The following is a 7,270-nucleotide window of genomic DNA, read 5'->3' on the forward strand; positions in this document are numbered from 1 at the left end:
TTTGTACTCACTTTGACCATTCAAGAAATCTATAAAGTAAATGTGTGCAAGAGGGAAATGCAAGTCACTCCTTGCACGGGGGAGATTGCACCCAGTGTCTGTGTCATTCTTCTCTCCTCTTCTCTCTTCGCTCTCGTCATGCCTGACGTATCACTCCGCTCTAGGAGGTGCACCCGCACGCTCTCTCTCTCGCTCTATCTCGTTCTCTATCTCTCTCTACTTGTGTTTAGCTCGACTATGGATTTGTGCGAATCGTCAGGTATGTAGATTTGTTCGTTTATAGCTTACTGCGTGTTATTTTGGTAGTTTGGAGGGATGTCGCAGATCCGTTTGTAGCACTAACAATATATAATGAGTTCTAGGCTATATTTGGACTAGTTTGGACTTGATCAAGGTCCAAAAACATCAAGCTCGTGACTCCCATTTTAAACATATAATTTTTTCAATCTTCTAGTAGTAACCATTTTCAACATGTCAACCAATAGGACTCCCCAATCTCGAAAAAATAAAAATCATTTCCAAACATTTCAAATGCATAAGTAAAGGGTGAGCTGAGGAAATGAAAAGATCCATGGAAATGGAAGTAAAAAGACTTTTCATGTCCATAGTAAAGAGCTCGTCGAGTGTTCATTGTTTATTGGTACATTTGTACTTTTCTTCTTTGCCTTTTCTTTATTGTTTTCTTCTCTTTAGAGTTTCTCCTTACATGATGTAATTAGAGTTTCCCTCCATATCTAGATAGTGAAATTATTCAAGGGAAAATTACCAAAATACCCCTCTAATTTGTGGAAATTCCCAAAACACCCCTCAAATTTCAAACATTCTCAAAATACCCTTTATCTATTTTGGTTGGATTGTTTGAGATTTTCCACTCTTTATTTCTTTTTTACAATTGAGATCCATTTTTTAGTGCTTAGCATGTAATTGGTCACAAATTACCTCGCGAAAAGGACAATCATGTCTAAAAATACTAGCATTAATTTATTTCCAAAGCTTACACAACCAACTCAAATTCAGTTTTAGCATCTTGTATTGATAGACAATATGTCTTCTTAGGAAAACCTACAAATTTTTTATATTGGGAGAAATTTTATCTCAAACGAGGGGTATTTTGGGAATTCTGGAGAATTTGAAGGGCACTTGGTGAATTTATGACAAAATATTAAGGGTATTTTGGGAATTTTGATATATGATTGGTATTTTGGGAATTTCCACAAATTAGAGGGGTATTTTGGTAATTTTCCCTTGATACTAATTATTGTTGAAATTTACTTAGACTAGAGAGAAGGTCTATGATTGAACTAATTTGCAAATCTAAAAAGTCCCATTATAATTGTGCATTGAAAAAGTCCTTTTGGGTGAGTAATGAGCTTGTAGGGACGCTCATCTAGCTTCGGGATTTTGACCGCGAGTTAACGTCCGATTCCTCGGGCTGGAATTGTTTGTCCCAAGCCTCGAAAAGCTCTTGAGTTTCTTCCCACTCTTGTAGAGTGTAATTTCCTAGGTAGCTCTTTACAACAAACTCCTGCACCGTGAAAGACCTAGCAATGCTTCCCAAGTCAACCCTCTCTTCCATGAGCCACGACTTCAAAGACTTGAAGGCCTTCCTCGGCTCAGCTTCCTCTTCCTCCTCCTCAAGCTGACACCATAACTCCTTGAATGGCTCCTTGTAGGCAGCATGTCTGTAGTGGGCAGAGACCTCCTGCGCTTGCTTCCTCAATGCCAAGATGTAAGCTTCCTTGGAGTCTAGAAAGGCTCCATGAAGCACCGGTTTAATTGGAGCTTCTTTACTCTGCACGCATGGCAGATGGAAACATACGTTATGTCGATGCTCATGACCAAGTACACCCTCTGCTCTGATCCCCTCAGCATGCCGATAGCTACATCAATGGGCTCATCTTGCGAAGCAAGCAAAGCAAAGGAGGAGAGGCTCACCTTCTCCACATCAAATGAGATCAAGCCTTGATCAAGGGCAGTTGCTTTCATGATGCGGTGCTGCTCTTGAATGGACTCTCCCTTGACCACTTCCAGTGCACAGATGTAGTCTTCCCTGTCGCTCAGAACATTGTACTCCTGTGAGAGTCTCCTCACCAGAGCAGCCTGTTTGAGCAAGGCAACAGTGTAGGCCTCCTCCTCGCTGGCATAGAGGGAACCATGTACGTTACAATGCGCATCTAGTTCACTACACACGACCCTGTACAGAGTAGCCCGGTTTGAGGGCTCATCGAGAACATGATCAGCAGGCGTGTCCCAAAATCCTTCCCTATAATATTGCCGCCCAAGCCCGGCTGCTGCCTCTGCACGGGGCGCGCATCTTGTGCCTTCAAGCTGCTGACTATAAGGTGATTTGCTGGCCTGATTGGTGCTGAAGGGCACCGCCTCGACCCGGTAGATGAGCTTGCAGGCTGGGTATTCCTTGAGGAAATCGTAGAGCTTCTTGAAGGAATTAGGCGGCTCATATTCAAAAGCACGGCGGAGATGGTCCCTGTCGTGAATGGTGGCATGATTTAGCGCCTCTGCTGCCTGCATCTGGCAGGCCACCAAGTAGGCCTGGTCCTCTGTCCAATAGAGACCCTCCACCTCCTTGGACTCCAACCTTCGGACCACGAATACCTCCCTGCAGCTCCTGGATGGCGCTGGGCTGGAATCGTAGTCTGCGCAGACGCAGTTGCGCATTCTGCGACTCACTAACTAAGCACGACACGGTTCGTATAGATGATCTTCTGCTTGGCGTCAACATCACATCTTGTGACAACGTACTGCATGGGCTGATGATCACAGAAGAAACGCAAGCGATGCACGTGAAAATTGCTTTTATATGCAATAACTTTTCATCTCTCTTTTTCATTTCAAATCCCTTGACTATCCTTTATCGCCCCTTGACTATTCAAATCCTCCCATGGCGAGCGCTCGGCGAGCGTCTATGTGATTCTTGGAGGCATTGTTACAAAACTTTCTAGGATGGCTGGCTACCGTAATGGTAGCTGAGATTTTTCTTGTTTCTGACTATCGTAATGGTAGCTCATATTTTTCTTGTTTTTATCTCAAATTTTTGCAATATCAAAAAATTATATTTAGTTGTTGAAAAAACTTTAATAATAATGTATCATACGATTTTCTCGAATCTTTCTTTTGTCAGAACTAGCCGATATGAGACAAATATACCATAAACCACATTGAATGAAGTTATGTGTACAATTTCAATATATGTGATAGCACAATTCTCACGCTCATTTCTATTCCCTTCTTGCACTCAACTAAGAGCTATTATCCTTACAGGTCGTTCGCTTTCCACCACCATTACCATTAGAAGTCGGGTTCTCCTACAGACGAGAAAGAGAAGGAAATACCCGAATTGTCACATGGCGTGTAGGAATTTCTGGATGTAACCACCCGACAGTTTGCAGTTTGCATTCTTCCTACAGTCGTACAACTGTTTTGGGGCTGTAGTTGGACGTTGATGATGAATACAAGGTAGAGCAGTACTTTCTTGCTTAACCATGATCTCTTGTGTTCATACAGTTTGCAGTTTTCATGGTGTAATGTGCAGGGTGAAAGCATGAATAGGTGGAAAGCTATATATGTGTATAATATTAAATAGCATAGCATGACATTGGGGGTGTGGTCATTGGTGCCATATTTCAAACTTCCAAATTTATATTCTAAAAAATGTTATACTGAAAATTTCAGCCTTCACACACCCACTTTGTTTCATGAGTAGTTGGGAGTTTCAAACACCGTGCCCCCCCCCCCCCCTCACCCCCGCCTCTCTCTCTCTCTCTCTCTCTCTCTCTCTCTCTCTCTCTCTCTCTCTCTCTCTCTCTCTCCCGCGCGTGCTCAAGGTCTACTGTGCTTAGAGCTTCTACTGTGCAAGCTTGGCTGCTTCAAGGACGATTGCAATAACCGCCCTCTTCTCTTCGAGGTATGTCTCTTCCATTGAACATGTACACTCTCTACTGCTTGAGCACGCGCACCCCACCTGGGATCATTTAGTTACATTAAGCTGCATTTGGAGTTGCATGAGTGCCACACCTTGCTCATTTGCAACAAGAGGCGAGCAAAACGTAATGCTGTTGTGCTGGCTGCATGAGAGGACATAGACTCCTGAGGTAATTTGCTAGTCCAACAAGCTGCATGCAATCTTGGGGCAAATCCCATAGCACATCACCTTGAATGCCCTGCTTACAAGAGCAGGCCCATGAAGTTCTTGTTTCTTTTTAGTAGGGATGATAAGCAAGGGAACACCACGTATCATGAGTTCATTGGATGATGTGCAGGTATATCACTTGAGACTGCATCATGGCACCTTCCTCAAAGCATCCGATTCAAGCAAGTAGCAGTCTAGTTAGGAACATCGAACCACCTCTGCATACAAATTTTTGTCGTCTTGCCAAGGAATTTCATATGGAGCGTGGATTGCCATTGGAGGGAGTTGATCCGCATAGCTTGACAGGAAACAATGACATCTCTGAGGAGGACTGGGAAGCTGTCTTTATATGCCCAAAACCTGTTCCGGGTAGCCAGAAGAAAGTGAAGGCATACCATGCTCGGTCGGAGTTCTTACAAAAGCTTGTGTGGAGACACTAGGATTTCTACCAGGAGGATCCCTTCATGTATGAAGTAGGGACTCAATTTGCAAAAGCCTTTGCATTGGAAAATTGCAATGAATCTGACAAACATCAAATTTCTTGGGCTATCTTTGCAGAGAGGGCAATGAGAGCCTTAGAAGAAAGACACAACTTGCAAAACAAGATCAAGAGGTGGGAAGAGCAGATGAGTGGTAGAGGGAGATGTTCCAAAACCACTGCTGCCTCTACCAGATCATCATTGAAAACAAAAGGTACGTCTGTACCATTTTCAAGCATGGTACAATTGGCAGAGGAGGATAGCAGGGCACTTGCAGAAATGAAGAATATTGCAGAGGGCAGATTGCAAGACTATAAGTCAAGACTTGAGGGTGCAAAGAAGTAGGTAGAGGATCAAGTCAGAGAATTGCATAGGGCTGAGGGTGCTCAAAGCTCAAACACTTTGGCCATAAAGTTGCAAACGGAGATTGATTGCGTGCAAGACCCTTTAGCTCGACAACGCCTGATTGATTTGATTGGACAGTTCTCGAGTACTACTAGAGAGAACGTTGCTGAATTAGAAGCCAATGTGGCTAAAGCAAAGGTGCATACCCTCCTACATGTGCTTCACTTTGTTTTGGAGTATGTGGTTCACTTCCATGTGGTTAGAGTGTTATGGATTGTATGGTTATGTACTGTATGAGCATATTGTATTTCTGCTATGTGCTATATAGCACAAAATATGTGCTATATGGTCACAACATACATATCATCTTCATGGAGTGGGTGGTTATATGCTATGTGCTATGTGCTATGTGCTATATGGTCACAACATAGCCATCATCTTCATGGAGTGGGTGGTTATATGCTATGTGTGGTTATGTGCTATGTGCTTTATAGTTCAATCTAGGTGTAGCATGTTCACAATAGTACCCTCATCTATTTGGAATGTGTGTGATTCTATGCTATGTGCTTTGTGTGGGTATGTGCTATATAGCATACCTGTATGCTATATACTCACAGTATAGCCCTGAAGTGTGTGTTAAATATTGATATGTGCTACATAGCACAATCTTTTTATGTGCTATGTGCTAAATAGCACATTTTGTGTGTTATATGCTCACAATATAGCCTTGGAGTAAGTGGAATAGTGAATTGTGCTATAGCACAATTTCTATTTTTGCTATGTGCTACATAGCACATCTCTAATTGTGATATGTGCTACATAGCACCATATTTGTGCTATATGCTATGTGCTATGTCTCATATAGCCCACTGCATATCATATACCCAACAAGCTTGTGCTATATAGCATATAGAAAAAATGTTTGGGCTATATCTGGTATTTTAAAAAGTCTCTCTGCTATGATCTACAATGCATGCTCTATGTAGCACTTATAGCACATTATACTTGGACTGTGCTATGTGCTATATAGCACAATGCATATCATATACCACATCAAGCTTGTGTTTATAGCATATAGAGTAAGTGCTTGTCTTATATGTGGTATTGCAAATAAGGGATAAGATTCACGCTGCATATTCTTTTTAGAAATCTGCTTTTGTTGGGTTATTGAGACTTAAACTAGATGTGTTGTCTTCTTTGTTTCACAGGCACTACTTGCAGAAGTAGAGACCAACATAGCACAGGAATCAGAGCACTTTAAATTTTGTGTTACCATGGAGAGGACTTCACATAACGTGGGAGCCAGTTTGATGAAGCCTTTTCCTCCTGTGGATTTTAAGCAGAGCATTAGCGAGGTGGCACTTAATGGGTTCTACCATTGTGTAGGATGTGGATTCCCGTTCGATGCCAGAAGCTTGGATGTATTCTCCTTACCTTGCACCCATGTGTACCATATGCTATGCTTCTCGCATGTATGTAGAGACTATGGCTATTGTGTTGCACTAGATTGCAACATGCATGTTCCCCCTAGAGCTAAGCATATGATTGGTCTAAAGGTGAAGAGTGAGATGAAAGAATCAAGTGCAGGTAGTCACTGTGTCAATTATTTACTACTACTATTACAGGCCCACTTTCCATTGGTAGTTTAAACTCTTGCATTTAATGAAATCATATGTTGCAGTTATAGACATCGCAATAGAGACCTATATACAAGAATCATTGAGGAAAAAAACAGAGAGAGTCTCTACGGAGGCCACTGGTAGGTACCAAAATCAGTATTTATGTGTGTATTTTGGGATACTCCAAGTGAGACTTTGTAAATAGCTTGCTTTGTAGAACAATCATCGCATGCTTGCTCCAACAAGACGATGCATTCCACAAGGAAGAATGGACTGATTACCCCAGGGATGCAGCCAGGCCTTGAAGCAGAGTCTACCAGAGGGATGCAGCCAACCCTTAAAGCAGAGTCTGCCGTAGGCGATGCAGTACGTGGAGTAGTTGAAGACATCTTGATGGAAAATTCTTCTGCAGTCAAATCACCTAGGCAACAACTAACTCCAAGAAGGCTGTTGCGTTCTCCATTGAGTGCCAAAGCATCACCAAGTGTGGACACTAGAGATGAAGCATCAGATGAGGCATTTGCAGATGCGGTGAAAGCAACACCCCCTCCAGCGGGGAAGAATCCAACACCAAAGCGCAAGAAATCGACTCCCAAGAACTTAGGTGGAAGTCCCACAATGGATATACCTCTTGATTCATTTAGGAAGAGAAAGAAACCAAATGCAAAGCAATGAGTGTG

General features: G+C 42.5%; 1 pseudogene; it reads right to left on the minus strand.

Annotated features, from left to right (window-relative positions):
* Positions 1 to 1,387: 1,387 nt before the first annotated feature.
* Positions 1,388 to 2,676, minus strand: LOC147464410 (uncharacterized; annotated as a pseudogene).
* Positions 2,677 to 7,270: the final 4,594 nt, after the last annotated feature.

This window comes from Adiantum capillus-veneris, chromosome 1 (genome assembly GCF_014529385.1).
Source record: "Adiantum capillus-veneris isolate H3 chromosome 1, ASM1452938v2, whole genome shotgun sequence".
Classification (NCBI taxonomy): Eukaryota; Viridiplantae; Streptophyta; class Polypodiopsida; order Polypodiales; family Pteridaceae; genus Adiantum; species Adiantum capillus-veneris.